The sequence below is a fragment of the Pseudophryne corroboree genome, unplaced genomic scaffold (genome assembly GCF_028390025.1).
Source record: "Pseudophryne corroboree isolate aPseCor3 unplaced genomic scaffold, aPseCor3.hap2 scaffold_1129, whole genome shotgun sequence".
Taxonomy (NCBI): Eukaryota; Metazoa; Chordata; class Amphibia; order Anura; family Myobatrachidae; genus Pseudophryne; species Pseudophryne corroboree.
In genome coordinates, this window is record NW_026967755.1 from 1 (window position 1) to 25,454 (window position 25,454).

Consider the following 25,454-nt stretch of genomic DNA (forward strand, 5'->3'; position numbering starts at 1 on the left):
GGACACTAGAAAGAACATTTTAAAGCCTCCTGTTAGGCCATCATCTACACGACATAGCCCTGAATTTTCCAATGCGCAGCTCTTTGCAAAAGAGAGATATTGGCAAGGAAAAGCTGTCTTGTACCATTGCATTTTTCTCCCAAACGAAGGACACTAGAAAGAACATTTTAAAGCCTCCTGTTAGGCCATCATCTACACGACATAGCCCTGAATTTTCCAATGCGCAGCTCTTTGCAAAAGAGAGATATTGGCAAGGAAAAGCTGTCTTGTACCATTGCATTTTTCTCCCAAACGAAGGTCACTAGAAAGAAAATTTTAAAGACTCCTGTTAGGCCATCATCTACACGACATAGCCCTGAATTTTCCAATGCGTAGCTCTTTGCAAAAGAGAGATATTGGCAAGGAAAAGCTGTCTTGTACCTTTGCATTTTTCTCCCAAACGAAGGACACTAGAAAGAACATTTTAAAGCCTCCTGTTAGGCCATCATCTACACGACATAGCCCTGAATTTTACAATGCGCAGCTCTTTGCAAAAGAGAGATATTGGCAAGGAAAAGCTGTCTTGTACCTTTGCATTTTTCTCCCAAACGAAGGACACTAGAAAGAAAATTTTAAAGCCTCCTGTTAGGCCATCATCTACACGACATAGCCCTGAATTTTCCAATGCGCAGCTCTTTGCAAAAGAGAGATATTGGCAAGGAAAAGCTGTCTTGTACCTTTGCATTTTTCTCCCAAACGAAGGTCACTAGAAAGAAAATTTTAAAGCCTCCTGTTAGGCCATCATCTACACGACATAGCCCTGAATTTTCCAATGCGCAGCTCTTTGCAAAAGAGAGATATTGGCAAGGAAAAGCTGTCTTGTACCATTGCATTTTTCTCCCAAACGAAGGACACTAGAAAGTACATTTTAAAGCCTCCTGTTAGGCCATCATCTACACGACATAGCCCTGAATTTTCCAATGCGCAGCTCTTTGCAAAAGAGAGATATTGGCAAGGAAAAGCTGTCTTGTACCTTTGCATTTTTCTCCCAAACGAAGGTCACTAGAAAGAAAATTTTAAAGCCTCCTGTTAGGCCATCATCTACACGACATAGCCCTGAATTTTCCAATGCGTAGCTCTTTGCAAAAGAGAGATATTGGCAAGGAAAAGTTGTCTTGTACCTTTGCATTTTTCTCCCAAACGAAGGACACTAGAAAGAAAATTTTAAAGCCTCCTGTTAGGCCATCATCTACACGACATAGCCCTGGATTTTCCAATGCGCAGCTCTTTGCAAAAGAGAGATATTGGCAAGGAAAAGCTGTCTTGTACCATTGCATTTTTCTCCCAAACGAAGGTCACTAGAAAGAAAATTTTAAAGCCTCCTGTTAGGCCATCATCTACACGACATAGCCCTGAATTTTCCAATGCGTAGCTCTTTGCAAAAGAGAGATATTGGCAAGGAAAAGCTGTCTTGTACCTTTGCATTTTTCTCCCAAATGAAGGACACTAGAAAGAAAATTTTAAAGCCTCCTGTTAGGCCATCATCTACACGACATAGCCCTGAATTTTCCAATGCGCAGCTCTTTGCAAAAGAGAGATATTGGCAAGGAAAAGCTGTCTTGTACCATTGCATTTTTCTCCCAAACGAAGGACACTAGAAAGAACATTTTAAAGCCTCCTGTTAGGCCATCATCTACACGACATAGCCCTGAATTTTCCAATGCGCAGCTCTTTGCAAAAGAGAGATATTGGCAAGGAAAAGCTGTCTTGTACCATTGCATTTTTCTCCCAAACGAAGGACACTAGAAAGAACATTTTAAAGCCTCCTGTTAGGCCATCATCTACACGACATAGCCCTGAATTTTCCAATGCGTAGCTCTTTGCAAAAGAGAGATATTGGCAAGGAAAAGCTGTCTTGTACCTTTGCATTTTTCTCCCAAACGAAGGACACTAGAAAGAAAATTTTAAAGCCTCCTGTTAGGCCATCATCTACACGACATAGCCCTGAATTTTCCAATGCGCAGCTCTTTGCAAAAGAGAGATATTGGCAAGGAAAAGCTGTCTTGTACCATTGCATTTTTCTCCCAAACGAAGGACACTAGAAAGAAAATTTTAAAGCCTCCTGTTAGGCCATCATCTACACGACATAGCCCTAAATTTTCCAATGCGCAGCTCTTTGCAAAAGAGAGATATTGGCAAGGAAAAGCTGTCTTGTACCATTGCATTTTTCTCCCAAACGAAGGACACTAGAAAGAACATTTTAAAGCCTCCTGTTAGGCCATCATCTACACGACATAGCCCTGAATTTTCCAATGCGCAGCTCTTTGCAAAAGAGAGATATTGGCAAGGAAAAGCTGTCTTGTACCTTTGCATTTTTCTCCCAAACGAAGGACACTAGAAAGAAAATTTTAAAGCCTCCTGTTAGGCCATCATCTACACGACATAGCCCTGAATTTTCCAATGCGCAGCTCTTTGCAAAAGAGAGATATTGGCAAGGAAAAGCTGTCTTGTACCATTGCATTTTTCTCCCAAACTAAGGACACTAGAAAGAAAATTTTAAAGCCTCCTGTTAGGCCATCATCTACACGACATAGCCCTGAATTTTCCAATGCGCAGCTCTTTGCAAAAGAGAGATATTGGCAAGGAAAAGCTGTCTTGTACCATTGCATTTTTCTCCCAAACGAAGGGCACTAGAAAGAAAATTTTAAAGCCTCCTGTTAGGCCATCATCTACACGACATAGCCCTGAATTTTTTAATGCGCAGCTCTTTGCAAAAGAGAGATATTGGCAAGGAAAAGCTGTCTTGTACCTTTGCATTTTTCTCCCAAACGAAGGGCACTAGAAAGAAAATTTTAAAGCCTCCTGTTAGGCCATCATCTACACGACATAGCCCTGAATTTTCCAATGAGTAGCTCTTTGCAAAAGAGAGATATTGGCAAGGAAAAGCTGTCTTGTACCTTTGCATTTTTCTCCCAAACGAAGGACACTAGAAAGAAAATTTTAAAGCCTCCTGTTAGGCCATCATCTACACGACATAGCCCTGAATTTTCCAATGCGCAGCTCTTTGCAAAAGAGAGATATTGGCAAGGAAAAGCTGTCTTGTACCATTGCATTTTTCTCCCAAACGAAGGACACTAGAAAGAACATTTTAAAGCCTCCTGTTAGGCCATCATCTACACGACATAGCCCTGAATTTTACAATGCGCAGCTCTTTGCAAAAGAGAGATATTGGCAAGGAAAAGCTGTCTTGTACCTTTGCATTTTTCTCCCAAACGAAGGTCACTAGAAAGAAAATTTTAAAGCCTCCTGTTAGGCCATCATCTACACGACATAGCCCTGAATTTTCCAATGCGTAGCTCTTTGCAAAAGAGAGATATTGGCAAGGAAAAGCTGTCTTGTACCTTTGCATTTTTCTCCCAAACGAAGGACACTAGAAAGAAAATTTTAAAGCCTCCTGTTAGGCCATCATCTACACGACATAGCCCTGAATTTTCCAATGCGCAGCTCTTTGCAAAAGAGAGATATTGGCAAGGAAAAGCTGTCTTGTACCTTTGCATTTTTCTCCCAAACGAAGGACACTAGAAAGAAAATTTTAAAGCCTCCTGTTAGGCCATCATCTACACGACATAGCCCTGAATTTTCCAATGCGCAGCTCTTTGCAAAAGAGAGATATTGGCAAGGAAAAGCTGTCTTGTACCATTGCATTTTTCTCCCAAACGAAGGGCACTAGAAAGAAAATTTTAAAGCCTCCTGTTAGGCCATCATCTACACGACATAGCCATGAATTTTCCAATGCGCAGCTCTTTGCAAAAGAGAGATATTGGCAAGGAAAAGCTGTCTTGTACCATTGCATTTTTCTCCCAAACGAAGGACACTAGAAAGAACATTTTAAAGCCTCCTGTTAGGCCATCATCTACACGACATAGCCCTGAATTTTCCAATGCGCAGCTCTTTGCAAAAGAGAGATATTGGCAAGGAAAAGCTGTCTTGTACCTTTGCATTTTTCTCCCAAACGAAGGTCACTAGAAAGAAAATTTTAAAGCCTCCTGTTAGGCCATCATCTACACGACATAGCCCTGAATTTTCCAATGCGTAGCTCTTTGCAAAAGAGAGATATTGGCAAGGAAAAGCTGTCTTGTACCTTTGCATTTTTCTCCCAAACGAAGGACACTAGAAAGAAAATTTTAAAGCCTCCTGTTAGGCCATCATCTACACGACATAGCCCTGAATTTTCCAATGCGCAGCTCTTTGCAAAAGAGAGATATTGGCAAGGAAAAGCTGTCTTGTACCATTGCATTTTTCTCCCAAACGAAGGTCACTAGAAAGAAAATTTTAAAGCCTCCTGTTAGGCCATCATCTACACGACATAGCCCTGAATTTTCCAATGCGTAGCTCTTTGCAAAAGAGAGATATTGGCAAGGAAAAGCTGTCTTGTACCTTTGCATTTTTCTCCCAAACGAAGGACACTAGAAAGAAAATTTTAAAGCCTCCTGTTAGGCCATCATCTACACGACATAGCCCTGAATTTTCCAAAGCGCAGCTCTTTGCAAAAGAGAGATATTGGCAAGGAAAAGCTGTCTTGTACCATTGCATTTTTCTCCCAAACGAAGGGCACTAGAAAGAAAATTTTAAAGCCTCCTGTTAGGCCATCATCTACACGACATAGCCCTGAATTTTCCAATGCGCAGCTCTTTGCAAAAGAGAGATATTGGCAAGGAAAAGCTGTCTTGTACCATTGCATTTTTCTCCCAAACGAAGGACACTAGAAAGAACATTTTAAAGCCTCCTGTTAGGCCATCATCTACACGACATAGCCCTGAATTTTCCAGTGCGCAGCTCTTTGCAAAAGAGAGATATTGGCAAGGAAAAGCTGTCTTGTACCTTTGCATTTTTCTCCCAAACGAAGGTCACTAGAAAGAAAATTTTAAAGCCTCCTGTTAGGCCATCATCTACACGACATAGCCCTGAATTTTCCAATGCGCAGCTCTTTGCAAAAGAGAGATATTGGCAAGGAAAAACTGTCTTGTACCATTGCATTTTTCTCCCAAACGAAGGACACTAGAAAGAACATTTTAAAGCCTCCTGTTAGGCCATCATCTACACGACATAGCCCTGAATTTTACAATGCGCAGCTCTTTGCAAAAGAGAGATATTGGCAAGGAAAAGCTGTCTTGTACCTTTGCATTTTTCTCCCAAACGAAGGTCACTAGAAAGAAAATTTTAAAGCCTCCTGTTAGGCCATCATCTACACGACATAGCCCTGAATTTTCCAATGCGTAGCTCTTTGCAAAAGAGAGATATTGGCAAGGAAAAGCTGTCTTGTACCTTTGCATTTTTCTCCCAAACGAAGGACACTAGAAAGAAAATTTTAAAGCCTCCTGTTAGGCCATCATCTACACGACATAGCCCTGAATTTTCCAATGCGCAGCTCTTTGCAAAAGAGAGATATTGGCAAGGAAAAGCTGTCTTGTACCATTGCATTTTTCTCCCAAACGAAGGTCACTAGAAAGAAAATTTTAAAGCCTCCTGTTAGGCCATCATCTACACGACATAGCCCTGAATTTTCCAATGCGTAGCTCTTTGCAAAAGAGAGATATTGGCAAGGAAAAGCTGTCTTGTACCTTTGCATTTTTCTCCCAAACGAATGACACTAGAAAGAAAATTTTAAAGCCTCCTGTTAGGCCATCATCTACACGACATAGCCCTGAATTTTCCAATGCGTAGCTCTTTGCAAAAGAGAGATATTGGCAAGGAAAAGCTGTCTTGTACCTTTGCATTTTTCTCCCAAACGAAGGTAACTAGAAAGAAAATTTTAAAGCCTCCTGTTAGGCCATCATCTACACGACATAGCCCTGAATTTTCCAATGCGTAGCTCTTTGCAAAAGAGAGATATTGGCAAGGAAAAGCTGTCTTGTACCTTTGCATTTTTCTCCCAAACGAAGGACACTAGAAAGAAAATTTTAAAGCCTCCTGTTAGGCCATCATCTACACGACATAGCCCTGAATTTTCCAATGCGCAGCTCTTTGCAAAAGAGAGATATTGGCAAGGAAAAGCTGTCTTGTACCATTGCATTTTTCTCCCAAACGAAGGGCACTAGAAAGAAAATTTTAAAGCCTCCTGTTAGGCCATCATCTACACGACATAGCCCTGAATTTTCCAATGCGCAGCTCTTTGCAAAAGAGAGATATTGGCAAGGAAAAGCTGTCTTGTACCTTTGCATTTTTCTCCCAAACGAAGGTCACTAGAAAGAAAATTTTAAAGCCTCCTGTTAGGCCATCATCTACACGACATAGCACTGAATTTTCCAATGCGCAGCTCTTTGCAAAAGAGAGATATTGGCAAGGAAAAGCTGTCTTGTACCATTGCATTTTTCTCCCAAACGAAGGTCACTAGAAAGAACATTTTAAAGCCTCCTGTTAGGCCATCATCTACACGACATAGCCCTGAATTTTCCAATGCGCAGCTCTTTGCAAAAGAGAGATATTGGCAAGGAAAAGCTGTCTTGTACCATTGCATTTTTCTCCCAAACGAAGGTCACTAGAAAGAAAATTTTAAAGCCTCCTGTTAGGCCATCATCTACACGACATAGCCCTGAATTTTCCAATGCGTAGCTCTTTGCAAAAGAGAGATATTGGCAAGGAAAAGCTGTCTTGTACCTTTGCATTTTTCTCCCAAACGAAGGACACTAGAAAGAAAATTTTAAAGCCTCCTGTTAGGCCATCATCTACACGACATAGCCCTGAATTTTCCAATGCGCAGCTCTTTGCAAAAGAGAGATATTGGCAAGGAAAAGCTGTCTTGTACCATTGCATTTTTCTCCCAAACGAAGGACACTAGAAAGAAAATTTTAAAGCCTCCTGTTAGGCCATCATCTACACGACATAGCCCTGAATTTTCCAATGCGCAGCTCTTTGCAAAAGAGAGATATTGGCAAGGAAAAGCTGTCTTGTACCATTGCATTTTTCTCCCAAACGAAGGACACTAGAAAGAAAATTTTAAAGCCTCCTGTTAGGCCATCATCTACACGACATGGCCCTAAATTTTCCAATGCGCAGCTCTTTGCAAAAGAGAGATATTGGCAAGGAAAAGCTGTCTTGTACCATTGCATTTTTCTCCCAAACGAAGGACACTAGAAAGAACATTTTAAAGCCTCCTGTTAGGCCATCATCTACACGACATAGCCCTGAATTTTCAAATGCGCAGCTCTTTGCAAAAGAGAGATATTGGCAAGGAAAAGCTGTCTTGTACCATTGCATTTTTCTCCCAAACGAAGGGCACTAGAAAGAAAATTTTAAAGCCTCCTGTTAGGCCATCATCTACACGACATAGCCCTGAATTTTTTAATGCGCAGCTCTTTGCAAAAGAGAGATATTGGCAAGGAAAAGCTGTCTTGTACCTTTGCATTTTTCTCCCAAACGAAGGGCACTAGAAAGAAAATTTTAAAGCCTCCTGTTAGGCCATCATCTACACGACATAGCCCTGAATTTTCCAATGAGTAGCTCTTTGCAAAAGAGAGATATTGGCAAGGAAAAGCTGTCTTGTACCTTTGCATTTTTCTCCCAAACGAAGGACACTAGAAAGAAAATTTTAAAGCCTCCTGTTAGGCCATCATCTGCACGACATAGCCCTGAATTTTCCAATGCGCAGCTCTTTGCAAAAGAGAGATATTGGCAAGGAAAAGCTGTCTTGTACCATTGCATTTTTCTCCCAAACGAAGGACACTAGAAAGAACATTTTAAAGCCTCCTGTTAGGCCATCATCTACACGACATAGCCCTGAATTTTCCAATGCGCATCTCTTTGCAAAAGAGAGATATTGGCAAGGAAAAGCTGTCTTGTACCTTTGCATTTTTCTCCCAAACGAAGGTCACTAGAAAGAAAATTTTAAAGCCTCCTGTTAGGCCATCATCTACACGACATAGCCCTGAATTTTCCAATGCGCAGCTCTTTGCAAAAGAGAGATATTGGCAAGGAAAAGCTGTCTTGTACCATTGCATTTTTCTCCCAAACGAAGGACACTAGAAAGAACATTTTAAAGCCTCCTGTTAGGCCATCATCTACACGACATAGCCCTGAATTTTACAATGCGCAGCTCTTTGCAAAAGAGAGATATTGGCAAGGAAAAGCTGTCTTGTACCTTTGCATTTTTCTCCCAAACGAAGGTCACTAGAAAGAAAATTTTAAAGCCTCCTGTTAGGCCATCATCTACACGACATAGCCCTGAATTTTCCAATGCGTAGCTCTTTGCAAAAGAGAGATATTGGCAAGGAAAAGCTGTCTTGTACCTTTGCATTTTTCTCCCAAACGAAGGACACTAGAAAGAAAATTTTAAAGCCTCCTGTTAGGCCATCATCTACACGACATAGCCCTGAATTTTCCAATGCGCAGCTCTTTGCAAAAGAGAGATATTGGCAAGGAAAAGCTGTCTTGTACCATTGCATTTTTCTCCCAAACGAAGGTCACTAGAAAGAAAATTTTAAAGCCTCCTGTTAGGCCATCATCTACACGACATAGCCCTGAATTTTCCAATGCGTAGCTCTTTGCAAAAGAGAGATATTGGCAAGGAAAAGCTGTCTTGTACCTTTGCATTTTTCTCCCAAACGAAGGACACTAGAAAGAAAATTTTAAAGCCTCCTGTTAGGCCATCATCTACACGACATAGCCCTGAATTTTCCAATGCGTAGCTCTTTGCAAAAGAGAGATATTGGCAAGGAAAAGCTGTCTTGTACCTTTGCATTTTTCTCCCAAACGAAGGACACTAGAAAGAAAATTTTAAAGCCTCCTTTTAGGCCATCATCTACACGACATAGCCCTGAATTTTCCAATGCGCAGCTCTTTGCAAAAGAGAGATATTGGCAAGGAAAAGCTGTCTTGTACCATTGCATTTTTCTCCCAAACGAAGGGCACTAGAAAGAAAATTTTAAAGCCTCCTGTTAGGCCATCATCTACACGACATAGCCCTGAATTTTCCAATGCGCAGCTCTTTGCAAAAGAGAGATATTGGCAAGGAAAAGCTGTCTTGTACCTTTGCATTTTTCTCCCAAACGAAGGTCACTAGAAAGAAAATTTTAAAGCCTCCTGTTAGGCCATCATCTACACGACATAGCCCTGAATTTTCCAATGCGCATCTCTTTGCAAAAGAGAAATATTGGCAAGGAAAAGCTGTCTTGTACCTTTGCATTTTTCTCCCAAACGAAGGTCACTAGAAAGAAAATTTTAAAGCCTCCTGTTAGGCCATCATCTACACGACATAGCCCTGAATTTTCCAATGCGCAGCACTTTGCAAAAGAGAGATATTGGCAAGGAAAAGCTGTCTTGTACCTTTGCATTTTTCTCCCAAACGAAGGTCACTAGAAAGAAAATTTTAAAGCCTCCTGTTAGGCCATCATCTACACGACATAGCCCTGAATTTTCCAATGCGTAGCTCTTTGCAAAAGAGAGATATTGGCAAGGAAAAGCTGTCTTGTACCTTTGCATTTTTCTCCCAAACGAAGGACACTAGAAAGAAAATTTTAAAGCCTCCTGTTAGGCCATCATCTACACGACATAGCCCTGAATTTTCCAATGCGCAGCTCTTTGCAAAAGAGAGATATTGGCAAGGAAAAGCTGTCTTGTACCATTGCATTTTTCTCCCAAACGAAGGGCACTAGAAAGAAAATTTTAAAGCCTCCTGTTAGGCCATCATCTACACGACATAGCCCTGAATTTTCCAATGCGCAGCTCTTTGCAAAAGAGAGATATTGGCAAGGAAAAGCTGTCTTGTACCTTTGCATTTTTCTCCCAAACGAAGGTCACTAGAAAGAAAATTTTAAAGCCTCCTGTTAGGCCATCATCTACACGACATAGCCCTGAATTTTCCAATGCGCAGCTCTTTGCAAAAGAGAGATATTGGCAAGGAAAAGCTGTCTTGTACCATTGCATTTTTCTCCCAAACGAAGGACACTAGAAAGAACATTTTAAAGCCTCCTGTTAGGCCATCATCTACACGACATAGCCCTGAATTTTACAATGCGCAGCTCTTTGCAAAAGAGAGATATTGGCAAGGAAAAGCTGTCTTGTACCTTTGCATTTTTCTCCCAAACGAAGGTCACTAGAAAGAAAATTTTAAAGCCTCCTGTTAGGCCATCATCTACACGACATAGCCCTGAATTTTCCAATGCGTAGCTCTTTGCAAAAGAGAGATATTGGCAAGGAAAAGCTGTCTTGTACCTTTGCATTTTTCTCCCAAACGAAGGACACTAGAAAGAAAATTTTAAAGCCTCCTGTTAGGCCATCATCTACACGACATAGCCCTGAATTTTCCAATGCGCAGCTCTTTGCAAAAGAGAGATATTGGCAAGGAAAAGCTGTCTTGTACCATTGCATTTTTCTCCCAAACGAAGGTCACTAGAAAGAAAATTTTAAAGCCTCCTGTTAGGCCATCATCTACACGACATAGCCCTGAATTTTCCAATGCGTAGCTCTTTGCAAAAGAGAGATATTGGCAAGGAAAAGCTGTCTTGTACCTTTGCATTTTTCTCCCAAACGAAGGACACTAGAAAGAAAATTTTAAAGCCTCCTGTTAGGCCATCATCTACACGACATAGCCCTGAATTTTCCAATGCGCAGCTCTTTGCAAAAGAGAGATATTGGCAAGGAAAAGCTGTCTTGTACCATTGCATTTTTCTCCCAAACGAAGGACACTAGAAAGAAAATTTTAAAGCCTCCTGTTAGGCCATCATCTACACGACATAGCCCTGAATTTTCCAATGCGCAGCTCTTTGCAAAAGAGAGATATTGGCAAGGAAAAGCTGTCTTGTACCATTGCATTTTTCTCCCAAACGAAGGACACTAGAAAGAACATTTTAAAGCCTCCTGTTAGGCCATCATCTACACGACATAGCTCTGAATTTTCCAATGCGCAGCTCTTTGCAAAAGAGAGATATTGGCAAGGAAAAGCTGTCTTGTACCATTGCATTTTTCTCCCAAACGAAGGTCACTAGAAAGAAAATTTTAAAGCCTCCAGTTAGGCCATCATCTACACGACATAGCCCTGAATTTTCCAATGCGTAGCTCTTTGCAAAAGAGAGATATTGGCAAGGAAAAGCTGTCTTGTACCTTTGCATTTTTCTCCCAAACGAAGGACACTAGAAAGAAAATTTTAAAGCCTCCTGTTAGACCATCATCTACACGACATAGCCCTGAATTTTCCAATGCGCAGCTCTTTGCAAAAGAGAGATATTGGCAAGGAAAAGCTGTCTTGTACAATTGCATTTTTCTCCCAAACGAAGGACACTAGAAAGAAAATTTTAAAGCCTCCTGTTAGGCCATCATCTACACGACATAGCCCTGAATTTTCCAATGCGCAGCTCTTTGCAAAAGAGAGATATTGGCAAGGAAAAGCTGTCTTGTACCATTGCATTTTTCTCCCAAACGAAGGACACTAGAAAGAACATTTTAAAGCCTCCTGTTAGGCCATCATCTACACGACATAGCCCTGAATTTTCCAATGCGCAGCTCTTTGCAAAAGAGAGATATTGGCAAGGAAAAGCTGTCTTGTACCATTGCATTTTTCTCCCAAACGAAGGTCACTAGAAAGAAAATTTTAAAGCCTCCTGTTAGGCCATCATCTACACGACATAGCCCTGAATTTTCCAATGCGTAGCTCTTTGCAAAAGAGAGATATTGGCAAGGAAAAGCTGTCTTGTACCTTTGCATTTTTCTCCCAAACGAAGGACACTAGAAAGAAAATTTTAAAGCCTCCTGTTAGGCCATCATCTACACGACATAGCCCTGAATTTTCCAATGCGCAGCTCTTTGCAAAAGAGAGATATTGGCAAGGAAAAGCTGTCTTGTACCATTGCATTTTTCTCCCAAACGAAGGACACTAGAAAGAACATTTTAAAGCCTCCTGTTAGGCCATCATCTACACGACATAACCCTGAATTTTCCAATGCGCAGCTCTTTGCAAAAGAGAGATATTGGCAAGGAAAAGCTGTCTTGTACCTTTGCATTTTTCTCCCAAACGAAGGTTACTAGAAAGAAAATTTTAAAGCCTCCTGTTAGGCCATCATCTACACGACATAGCCCTGAATTTTCCAATACGCAGCTCTTTGCAAAAGAGAGATATTCGCAAGGAAAAGCTGTCTTGTACCATTGCATTTTTCTCCCAAACGAAGGACACTAGAAAGAAAATTTTAAAGCCTCCTGTTAGGCCATCATCTACACGACATAGCCCTGAATTTTCCAATGCGCAGCTCTTTGCAAAAGAGAGATATTGGCAAGGAAAAGCTGTCTTGTTCCTTTGCATTTTTCTCCCAAACGAAGGTCACTAGAAAGAAAATTTTAAAGCCTCCTGTTAGGCCATCATCTACACGACATAGCCCTGAATTTTCCAATGCGTAGCTCTTTGCAAAAGAGAGATATTGGCAAGGAAAAGCTGTCTTGTACCTTTGCATTTTTCTCCCAAACGAAGGACACTAGAAAGAAAATTTTAAAGCCTCCTGTTAGGCCATCATCTACACGACATAGCCCTGAATTTTCCAATACGCAGCTCTTTGCAAAAGAGAGATATTCGCAAGGAAAAGCTGTCTTGTACCATTGCATTTTTCTCCCAAACGAAGGACACTAGAAAGAAAATTTTAAAGCCTCCTGTTAGGCCATCATCTACACGACATAGCCCTGAATTTTCCAATGCGCAGCTCTTTGCAAAAGAGAGATATTGGCAAGGAAAAGCTGTCTTGTACCATTGCATTTTTCTCCCAAACGAAGGGCACTAGAAAGAAAATTTTAAAGCCTCCTGTTAGGCCATCATCTACACGACATAGCCCTGAATTTTTTAATGCGCAGCTCTTTGCAAAAGAGAGATATTGGCAAGGAAAAGCTGTCTTGTACCTTTGCATTTTTCTCCCAAACGAAGGGCACTAGAAAGAAAATTTTAAAGCCTCCTGTTAGGCCATCATCTACACGACATAGCCCTGAATTTTCCAATGAGTAGCTCTTTGCAAAAGAGAGATATTGGCAAGGAAAAGCTGTCTTGTACCTTTGCATTTTTCTCCCAAACGAAGGACACTAGAAAGAAAATTTTAAAGCCTCCTGTTAGGCCATCATCTGCACGACATAGCCCTGAATTTTCCAATGCGCAGCTCTTTGCAAAAGAGAGATATTGGCAAGGAAAAGCTGTCTTGTACCATTGCATTTTTCTCCCAAACGAAGGACACTAGAAAGAACATTTTAAAGCCTCCTGTTAGGCCATCATCTACACGACATAGCCCTGAATTTTCCAATGCGCAGCTCTTTGCAAAAGAGAGATATTGGCAAGGAAAAGCTGTCTTGTACCTTTGCATTTTTCTCCCAAACGAAGGTCACTAGAAAGAAAATTTTAAAGCCTCCTGTTAGGCCATCATCTACACGACATAGCCCTGAATTTTCCAATGCGTAGCTCTTTGCAAAAGAGAGATATTGGCAAGGAAAAGCTGTCTTGTACCTTTGCATTTTTCTCCCAAACGAAGGACACTAGAAAGAAAATTTTAAAGCCTCCTGTTAGGCCATCATCTATACGACATAGCCCTGAATTTTCCAATGCGTAGCTCTTTGCAAAAGAGAGATATTGGCAAGGAAAAGCTGTCTTGTACCTTTGCATTTTTCTTCCAAACGAAGGACACTAGAAAGAAAATTTTAAAGCCTCCTTTTAGGCCATCATCTACACGACATAGCCCTGAATTTTCCAATGCGCAGCTCTTTGCAAAAGAGAGATATTGGCAAGGAAAAGCTGTCTTGTACCATTGCATTTTTCTCCCAAACGAAGGGCACTAGAAAGAAAATTTTAAAGCCTCCTGTTAGGCCATCATCTACACGACATAGCCCTGAATTTTCCAATGCGCAGCTCTTTGCAAAAGAGAGATATTGGCAAGGAAAAGCTGTCTTGTACCTTTGCATTTTTCTCCCAAACGAAGGTCACTAGAAAGAAAATTTTAAAGCCTCCTGTTAGGCCATCATCTACACGACATAGCCCTGAATTTTCCAATGCGCATCTCTTTGCAAAAGAGAGATATTGGCAAGGAAAAGCTGTCTTGTACCTTTGCATTTTTCTCCCAAACGAAGGTCACTAGAAAGAAAATTTTAAAGCCTCCTGTTAGGCCATCATCTACACGACATAGCCCTGAATTTTCCAATGCGCAGCTCTTTGCAAAAGAGAGATATTGGCAAGGAAAAGCTGTCTTGTACCTTTACATTTTTCTCCCAAACGAAGGTCACTAGAAAGAAAATTTTAAAGCCTCCTGTTAGGCCATCATCTACACGACATAGCCCTGAATTTTCCAATGCGTAGCTCTTTGCAAAAGAGAGATATTGGCAAGGAAAAGCTGTCTTGTACCTTTGCATTTTTCTCCCAAACGAAGGACACTAGAAAGAAAATTTTAAAGCCTCCTGTTAGGCCATCATCTACACGACATAGCCCTGAATTTTCCAATGCGCAGCTCTTTGCAAAAGAGAGATATTGGCAAGGAAAAGCTGTCTTGTACCATTGCATTTTTCTCCCAAACGAAGGTCACTAGAAAGAAAATTTTAAAGCCTCCAGTTAGGCCATCATCTACACGACATAGCCCTGAATTTTCCAATGCGTAGCTCTTTGCAAAAGAGAGATATTGGCAAGGAAAAGCTGTCTTGTACCTTTGCATTTTTCTCCCAAACGAAGGACACTAGAAAGAAAATTTTAAAGCCTCCTGTTAGGCCATCATCTACACGACATAGCCCTGAATTTTCCAATGCGCAGCTCTTTGCAAAAGAGAGATATTGGCAAGGAAAAGCTGTCTTGTACCTTTGCATTTTTCTCCCAAACGAAGGTCACTAGAAAGAAAATTTTAAAGCCTCCTGTTAGGCCATCATCTACACGACATAGCCCTGAATTTTCCAATGCGTAGCTCTTTGCAAAAGAGAGATATTGGCAAGGAAAAGCTGTCTTGTACCTTTGCATTTTTCTCCCAAACGAAGGACACTAGAAAGAAAATTTTAAAGCCTCCTGTTAGGCCATCATCTATACGACATAGCCCTAAATTTTCCAATGCGTAGCTCTTTGCAAAAGAGAGATATTGGCAAGGAAAAGCTGTCTTGTACCTTTGCATTTTTCTCCCAAACGAAGGACACTAGAAAGAAAATTTTAAAGCCTCCTTTTAGGACATCATCTACACGACATAGCCCTGAATTTTCCAATGCGCAGCTCTTTGCAAAAGAGAGATATTGGCAAGGAAAAGCTGTCTTGTACCTTTGCATTTTTCTCCCAAACGAAGGTTACTAGAAAGAAAATTTTAAAGCCTCCTGTTAGGCCATCATCTACACGACATAGCCCTGAATTTCCAATACGCAGCTCTTTGCAAAAGAGAGATATTCGCAAGGAAAAGCTGTCTTGTACCATTGCATTTTTCTCCCAAACGAAGGACACTAGAAAGAAAATTTTAAAGCCTCCTGTTAGGCCATCATCTACACGACATAGCCCTGAATTTTCCAATGCGCAGCTCTTTGCAAAAGAGAGATATTGGCAAGGAAAAGCTGTCTTGTTCCTTTGCATTTTTCTCCCAAACGAAGGTCACTAGAAAGAAAATTTTAAAGCCTCCTGTTAGGCCATCATCTACACGACATAGCCCTGAATTTTCCAATGCGTAGCTCTTTGCAAAAGAGAGATATTGGCAAGGAAAAGCTGTCTTGTACCTTTGCATTTTTCTCCCAAACGAAGGACACTAGAAAGAAAATTTTAAAGCCTCCTGTTAGGCCATCATCTACACGACATAGCCCTGAATTTTCCAATACGCAGCTCTTTGCAAAAGAGAGATATTCGCAAGGAAAAGCTGTCTTGTACCATTGCATTTTTCTCCCAAACGAAGGACACTAGAAAGAAAATTTTAAAGCCTCCTGTTAGGCCATCATCTACACGACATAGCCCTGAATTTTCCAATGCGCAGCTCTTTGCAAAAGAGAGATATTGGCAAGGAAAAGCTGTCTTGTACCTTTACATTTTTCTCCCAAACGAAGGTCACTAGAAAGAAAATTTTAAAGCCTCCTGTTAGGCCATCATCTACACGACATAGCCCTGAATTTTCCAATGCGTAGCTCTTTGCAAAAGAGAGATATTGGCAAGGAAAAGCTGTCTTGTACCTTTGCATTTTTCTCCCAAACGAAGGACACTAGAAAGAAAATTTTAAAGCATCCTGTTAGGCCATCATCTACACGACATAGCCCTGAATTTTCCAATGCGCAGCTCTTTGCAAAAGAGAGATATTGGCAAGGAAAAGCTGTCTTGTACCATTGCATTTTTCTCCCAAACGAAGGTCACTAGAAAGAAAATTTTAAAGCCTCCAGTTAGGCCATCATCTACACGACATAGCCCTGAATTTTCCAATGCGTAGCTCTTTGCAAAAGAGAGATATTGGCAAGGAAAAGCTGTCTTGTACCTTTGCATTTTTCTCCCAAACGAAGGACACTAGAAAGAAAATTTTAAAGCCTCCTGTTAGGCCATCATCTACACGACATAGCCCTGAATTTTCCAATGCGCAGCTCTTTGCAAAAGAGAGATATTGGCAAGGAAAAGCTGTCTTGTACCTTTGCATTTTTCTCCCAAACGAAGGTCACTAGAAAGAAAATTTTAAAGCCTCCTGTTAGGCCATCATCTACACGACATAGCCCTGAATTTTCCAATGCGTAGCTCTTTGCAAAAGAGAGATATTGGCAAGGAAAAGCTGTCTTGTACCTTTGCATTTTTCTCCCAAACGAAGGACACTAGAAAGAAAATTTTAAAGCCTCCTGTTAGGCCATCATCTATACGACATAGCCCTGAATTTTCCAATGCGTAGCTCTTTGCAAAAGAGAGATATTGGCAAGGAAAAGCTGTCTTGTACCTTTGCATTTTTCTCCCAAACGAAGGACACTAGAAAGAAAATTTTAAAGCCTCCTTTTAGGCCATCATCTACACGACATAGCCCTGAATTTTCCAATGCGCAGCTCTTTGCAAAAGAGAGATATTGGCAAGGAAAAGCTGTCTTGTACCATTGCATTTTTCTCCCAAACGAAGGGCACTAGAAAGAAAATTTTAAAGCCTCCTGTTAGGCCATCATCTACACGACATAGCCCTGAATTTTCCAATGCGCAGCTCTTTGCAAAAGAGAGATATTGGCAAGGAAAAGCTGTCTTGTACCTTTGCATTTTTCTCCCAAACGAAGGTCACTAGAAAGAAAATTTTAAAGCCTCCTGTTAGGCCATCATCTACACGACATAGCCCTGAATTTTCCAATGCGCATCTCTTTGCAAAAGAGAGATATTGGCAAGGAAAAGCTGTCTTGTACCTTTGCATTTTTCTCCCAAACGAAGGTCACTAGAAAGAAAATTTTAAAGCCTCCTGTTAGGCCATCATCTACACGACATAGCCCTGAATTTTCCAATGCGTAGCTCTTTGCAAAAGAGAGATATTGGCAAGGAAAAGCTGTCTTGTACCTTTGCATTTTTCTCCCAAACGAAGGACACTAGAAAGAAAATTTTAAAGCCTCCTTTTAGGCCATCATCTACACGACATAGCCCTGAATTTTCCAATGCGCAGCTCTTTGCAAAAGAGAGATATTGGCAAGGAAAAGCTGTCTTGTACCATTGCATTTTTCTCCCAAACGAAGGGCACTAGAAAGAAAATTTTAAAGCCTCCTGTTAGGCCATCATCTACACGACATAGCCCTGAATTTTCCAATGCGCAGCTCTTTGCAAAAGAGAGATATTGGCAAGGAAAAGCTGTCTTGTACCTTTGCATTTTTCTCCCAAACGAAGGTCACTAGAAAGAAAATTTTAAAGCCTCCTGTTAGGCCATCATCTACACGACATAGCCCTGAATTTTCCAATGCGCATCTCTTTGCAAAAGAGAGATATTGGCAAGGAAAAGCTGTCTTGTACCTTTGCATTTTTCTCCCAAACGAAGGTCACTAGAAAGAAAATTTTAAAGACTCCTGTTAGGCCATCATCTACACGACATAGCCCTGAATTTTCCAATGCGCAGCTCTTTGCAAAAGAGAGATATTGGCAAGGAAAAGCTGTCTTGTACCTTTACATTTTTCTCCCAAACGAAGGTCACTAGAAAGAAAATTTTAAAGCCTCCTGTTAGGCCATCATCTACACGACATAGCCCTGAATTTTCCAATGCGTAGCTCTTTGCAAAAGAGAGATATTGGCAAGGAAAAGCTGTCTTGTACCTTTGCATTTTTCTCCCAAACGAAGGACACTAGAAAGAACATTTTAAAGCCTCCTGTTAGGCCATCATCTACACGACATAGCCCTGAATTTTCCAATGCGCAGCTCTTTGCAAAAGAGAGATATTGGCAAGAAAAGCTGTCTTGTACCATTGCATTTTTCTCCCAAACGAAGGACACTAGAAAGAACATTTTAAAGCCTCCTGTTAGGCCATCATCTACACGACATAGCCCTGAATTTTCCAATGCGTAGCTCTTTGCAAAAGAGAGATATTGGCAAGGAAAAGCTGTCTTGTACCTTTGCATTTTTTCTCCCAAACGAAGGACACTAGAAAGAAAATTTTAAAGCCTCCTTTTAGGCCATCATCTACACGACATAGCCCTGAATTTTCCAATGCGCAGCTCTTTGCAAAAGAGAGATATTGGCAAGGAAAAGCTGTCTTGTACCATTGCATTTTTCTCCCAAACGAAGGGCACTAGAAAGAAAATTTTAAAGCCTCCTGTTAGGCCATCATCTACACGACATAGCCCTGAATTTTCCAATGCGCAGCTCTTTGCAAAAGAGAGATATTGGCAAGGAAAAGCTGTCTTGTACCTTTGCATTTTTCTCCCAAACGAAGGTCACTAGAAAGAAAATTTTAAAGCCTCCTGTTAGGCCATCATCTACACGACATAGCCCTGAATTTTCCAATGCGCATCTCTTTGCAAAAGAGAGATATTGGCAAGGAAAAGCTGTCTTGTACCTTTGCATTTTTCTCCCAAACGAAGGTCACTAGAAAGAAAATTTTAAAGCCTCCTGTTAGGCCATCATCTACACGACATAGCCCTGAATTTTCCAATGCGTAGCTCTTTGCAAAAGAGAGATATTGGCAAGGAAAAGCTGTCTTGTACCTTTGCATTTTTCTCCCAAACGAAGGACACTAGAAAGAAAATTTTAAAGCCTCCTTTTAGGCCATCATCTACACGACATAGCCCTGAATTTTCCAATGCGCAGCTCTTTGCAAAAGAGAGATATTGGCAAGGAAAAGCTGTCTTGTACCATTGCATTTTTCTCCCAAACGAAGGGCACTAGAAAGAAAATTTTAAAGCCTCCTGTTAGGCCATCATCTACACGACATAGCCCTGAATTTTCCAATGCGCAGCTCTTTGCAAAAGAGAGATATTGGCAAGGAAAAGCTGTCTTGTACCTTTGCATTTTTCTCCCAAACGAAGGTCACTAGAAAGAAAATTTTAAAGCCTCCTGTTAGGCCATCATCTACACGACATAGCCCTGAATTTTCCAATGCGCATCTCTTTGCAAAAGAGAGATATTGGCAAGGAAAAGCTGTCTTGTACCTTTGCATTTTTCTCCCAAACGAAGGTCACTAGAAAGAAAATTTTAAAGACTCCTGTTAGGCCATCATCTACACGACATAGCCCTGAATTTTCCAATGCGCAGCTCTTTGCAAAAGAGAGATATTGGCAAGGAAAAGCTGTCTTGTACCTTTACATTTTTCTCCCAAACGAAGGTCACTAGAAAGAAAATTTTAAAGCCTCCTGTTAGGCCATCATCTACACGACATAGCCCTGAATTTTCCAATGCGTAGCTCTTTGCAAAAGAGAGATATTGGCAAGGAAAAGCTGTCTTGTACCTTTGCATTTTTCTCCCAAACGAAGGACACTAGAAAGAACATTTTAAAGCCTCCTGTTAGGCCATCATCTACACGACATAGCCCTGAATTTTCCAATGCGCAGCTCTTTGCAAAAGAGAGATATTGGCAAGAAAAGCTGTCTTGTACCATTGCATTTTTCTCCCAAACGAAGGACACTAGAAAGAACATTTTAAAGCCTCCTGTTAGGCCATCATCTACACGACATAGCCCTGAATTTTCCAATGCGCAGCTCTTTGCAAAAGAGAGATATTGGCAAGGAAAAGCTGTCTTGTACCTTTGCATTTTTCTCCCAAACGAAGGTCACTAGAAAGAAAATTTTAAAGCCTCCTGTTAGGCCATCATCTACACGACATAGCCCTGAATTTTCCAATGCGCAGCTCTTTGCAAAAGAGAGATATTGGCAAGGAAAAGCTGTCTTGTACCATTGCATTTTTCTCCCAAACGAAGGACACTAGAAAGAACATTTTAAAGCCTCCTGTTAGGCCATCATCTACACGACATAGCCCTGAATTTTACAATGCGCAGCTCTTTGCAAAAGAGAGATATTGGCAAGGAAAAGCTGTCTTGTACCTTTGCATTTTTCTCCCAAACGAAGGTCACTAGAAAGAAAATTTTAAAGCCTCCTGTTAGGCCATCATCTACACGACATAGCCCTGAATTTTCCAATGCGCAGCTCTTTGCAAAAGAGAGATATTGGCAAGGAAAAGCTGTCTTGTACCATTGCATTTTTCTCCCAAACGAAGGACACTAGAAAGAACATTTTAAAGCCTCCTGTTAGGCCATCATCTACACGACATAGCCCTGAATTTTACAATGCGCAGCTCTTTGCAAAAGAGAGATATTGGCAAGGAAAAGCTGTCTTGTACCTTTGCATTTTTCTCCCAAACGAAGGTCACTAGAAAGAAAATTTTAAAGCCTCCTGTTAGGCCATCATCTACACGACATAGCCCTGAATTTTCCAATGCGTAGCTCTTTGCAAAAGAGAGATATTGGCAAGGAAAAGCTGTCTTGTACCTTTGCATTTTTCTCCCAAACGAAGGACACTAGAAAGAAAATTTTAAAGCCTCCTGTTAGGCCATCATCTACACGACATAGCCCTGAATTTTCCAATGCGCAGCTCTTTGCAAAAGAGAGATATTGGCAAGGAAAAGCTGTCTTGTACCATTGCATTTTTCTCCCAAACGAAGGTCACTAGAAAGAAAATTTTAAAGCCTCCTGTTAGGCCATCATCTACACGACATAGCCCTGAATTTTCCAATGCGTAGCTCTTTGCAAAAGAGAGATATTGGCAAGGAAAAGCTGTCTTGTACCTTTGCATTTTTCTCCCAAACGAAGGACACTAGAAAGATAATTTTAAAGCCTCCTGTTAGGCCATCATCTACACGACATAGCCCTGAATTTTCCAATGCGTAGCTCTTTGCAAAAGAGAGATATTGGCAAGGAAAAGCTGTCTTGTACCTTTGCATTTTTCTCCCAAACGAAGGACACTAGAAAGAAAATTTTAAAGCCTCCTTTTAGGCCATCATCTACACGACATAGCCCTGAATTTTCCAATGCGCAGCTCTTTGCAAAAGAGAGATATTGGCAAGGAAAAGCTGTCTTGTACCATTGCATTTTTCTCCCAAACGAAGGGCACTAGAAAGAAAATTTTAAAGCCTCCTGTTAGGCCATCATCTACACGACATAGCCCTGAATTTTCCAATGCGCAGCTCTTTGCAAAAGAGAGATATTGGCAAGGAAAAGCTGTCTTGTACCTTTGCATTTTTCTCCCAAACGAAGGTCACTAGAAAGAAAATTTTAAAGCCTCCTGTTAGGCCATCATCTACACGACATAGCCCTGAATTTTCCAATGCGCATCTCTTTGCAAAAGAGAAATATTGGCAAGGAAAAGCTGTCTTGTACCTTTGCATTTTTCTCCCAAACGAAGGTCACTAGAAAGAAAATTTTAAAGCCTCCTGTTAGGCCATCATCTACACGACATAGCCCTGAATTTTCCAATGCGCAGCACTTTGCAAAAGAGAGATATTGGCAAGGAAAAGCTGTCTTGTACCTTTGCATTTTTCTCCCAAACGAAGGTCACTAGAAAGAAAATTTTAAAGCCTCCTGTTAGGCCATCATCTACACGACATAGCCCTGAATTTTCCAATGCGTAGCTCTTTGCAAAAGAGAGATATTGGCAAGGAAAAGCTGTCTTGTACCTTTGCATTTTTCTCCCAAACGAAGGACACTAGAAAGAAAATTTTAAAGCCTCCTGTTAGGCCATCATCTACACGACATAGCCCTGAATTTTCCAATGCGCAGCTCTTTGCAAAAGAGAGATATTGGCAAGGAAAAGCTGTCTTGTACCATTGCATTTTTCTCCCAAACGAAGGGCACTAGAAAGAAAATTTTAAAGCCTCCTGTTAGGCCATCATCTACACGACATAGCCCTGAATTTTCCAATGCGCAGCTCTTTGCAAAAGAGAGATATTGGCAAGGAAAAGCTGTCTTGTACCTTTGCATTTTTCTCCCAAACGAAGGTCACTAGAAAGAAAATTTTAAAGCCTCCTGTTAGGCCATCATCTACACGACATAGCCCTGAATTTTCCAATGCGCAGCTCTTTGCAAAAGAGAGATATTGGCAAGGAAAAGCTGTCTTGTACCATTGCACTTTTCTCCCAAACGAAGGACACTAGAAAGAACATTTTAAAGCCTCCTGTTAGGCCATCATCTACACGACATAGCCCTGAATTTTACAATGCGCAGCTCTTTGCAAAAGAGAGATATTGGCAAGGAAAAGCTGTCTTGTACCTTTGCATTTTTCTCCCAAACGAAGGACACTAGAAAGAAAATTTTAAAGCCTCCTGTTAGGCCATCATCTACACGACATAGCCCTGAATTTTCCAATGCGCAGCTCTTTGCAAAAGAGAGATATTGGCAAGGAAAAGCTGTCTTGTACCATTGCATTTTTCTCCCAAACGAAGGACACTAGAAAGAAAATTTTAAAGCCTCCTGTTAGGCCATCATCTACACGACATAGCCCTGAATTTTCCAATGCGCAGCTCTTTGCAAAAGAGAGATATTGGCAAGGAAAAGCTGTCTTGTACCATTGCACTTTTCTCCCAAACGAAGGACACTAGAAAGAACATTTTAAAGCCTCCTGTTAGGCCATCATCTACACGACATAGCCCTGAATTTTCCAATGCGCAGCTCTTTGCAAAAGAGAGATATTGGCAAGGAAAAGCTGTCTTGTACCTTTGCATTTTTCTCCCAAACGAAGGACACTAGAAAGAAAATTTTAAAGCCTCCTGTTAGGCCATCATCTACACGACATAGCCCTGAATTTTCCAATGCGCAGCTCTTTGCAAAAGAGAGATATTGGCAAGGAAAAGCTGTCTTGTACCATTGCATTTTTCTCCCAAACGAAGGACACTAGAAAGAAAATTTTAAAGCCTCCTGTTAGGCCATCATCTACACGACATAGCCCTGAATTTTCCAATGCGCAGCTCTTTGCAAAAGAGAGATATTGGCAAGGAAAAGCTGTCTTGTACCATTGCATTTTTCTCCCAAACGAAGGACACTAGAAAGAACATTTTAAAGCCTCCTGTTAGGCCATCATCTACACGACATAGCCCTGAATTTTCCAATGCGCAGCTCTTTGCAAAAGAGAGATATTGGCAAGGAAAAGCTGTCTTGTACCATTGCATTTTTCTCCCAAACGAAGGTCACTAGAAAGAAAATTTTAAAGCCTCCTGTTAGGCCATCATCTACACGACATAGCCCTGAATTTTCCAATGCGTAGCTCTTTGCAAAAGAGAGATATTGGCAAGGAAAAGCTGTCTTGTACCTTTGCATTTTTCTCCCAAACGAAGGACACTAGAAAGAAAATTTTAAAGCCTCCTGTTAGGCCATCATCTACACGACATAGCCCTGAATTTTCCAATGCGCAGCTCTTTGCAAAAGAGAGATATTGGCAAGGAAAAGCTGTCTTGTACCTTTGCATTTTTCTCCCAAACGAAGGGCACTAGAAAGAAAATTTTAAAGCCTCCTGTTAGGCCATCATCTACACGACATAGCCCTGAATTTTCCAATGAGTAGCTCTTTGCAAAAGAGAGATATTGGCAAGGAAAAGCTGTCTTGTACCTTTGCATTTTTCTCCCAAACGAAGGACACTAGAAAGAAAATTTTAAAGCCTCCTGTTAGGCCATCATCTGCACGACATAGCCCTGAATTTTCCAATGCGCAGCTCTTTGCAAAAGAGAGATATTGGCAAGGAAAAGCTGTCTTGTACCATTGCATTTTTCTCCCAAACGAAGGACACTAGAAAGAACATTTTAAAGCCTCCTGTTAGGCCATCATCTACACGACATAGCCCTGAATTTTCCAATGCGCAGCTCTTTGCAAAAGAGAGATATTGGCAAGGAAAAGCTGTCTTGTACCTTTGCATTTTTCTCCCAAACGAAGGTCACTAGAAAGAAAATTTTAAAGCCTCCTGTTAGGCCATCATCTACACGACATAGCCCTGAATTTTCCAATGCGTAGCTCTTTGCAAAAGAGAGATATTGGCAAGGAAAAGCTGTCTTGTACCTTTGCATTTTTCTCCCAAACGAAGGACACTAGAAAGAAAATTTTAAAGCCTCCTGTTAGGCCATCATCTACACGACATAGCCCTGAATTTTCCAATGCGCAGCTCTTTGCAAAAGAGAGATATTGGCAAGGAAAAGCTGTCTTGTACCATTGCATTTTTCTCCCAAACGAAGGACACTAGAAAGAAAATTTTAAAGCCTCCTGTTAGGCCATCATCTACACGACATAGCCCTGAATTTTCCAATGCGCAGCTCTTTGCAAAAGAGAGATATTGGCAAGGAAAAGCTGTCTTGTACCATTGCATTTTTCTCCCAAACGAAGGACACTAGAAAGAACATTTTAAAGCCTCCTGTTAGGCCATCATCTACACGACATAGCCCTGAATTTTCCAATGCGCAGCTCTTTGCAAAAGAGAGATATTGGCAAGGAAAAGCTGTCTTGTACCATTGCATTTTTCTCCCAAACGAAGGTCACTAGAAAGAAAATTTTAAAGCCTCCTGTTAGGCCATCATCTACACGACATAGCCCTGAATTTTCCAATGCGTAGCTCTTTGCAAAAGAGAGATATTGGCAAGGAAAAGCTGTCTTGTACCTTTGCATTTTTCTCCCAAACGAAGGACACTAGAAAGAAAATTTTAAAGCCTCCTGTTAGGCCATCATCTGCACGACATAGCCCTGAATTTTCCAATGCGCAGCTCTTTGCAAAAGAGAGATATTGGCAAGGAAAAGCTGTCTTGTACCATTGCATTTTTCTCCCAAACGAAGGACACTAGAAAGAACATTTTAAAGCCTCCTGTTAGGCCATCATCTACACGACATAGCCCTGAATTTTCCAATGCGCAGCTCTTTGCAAAAGAGAGATATTGGCAAGGAAAAGCTGTCTTGTACCTTTGCATTTTTCTCCCAAACGAAGGTCACTAGAAAGAAAATTTTAAAGCCTCCTGTTAGGCCATCATCTACACGACATAGCCCTGAATTTTCCAATGCGTAGCTCTTTGCAAAAGAGAGATATTGGCAAGGAAAAGCTGTCTTGTACCTTTGCATTTTTCTCCCAAACGAA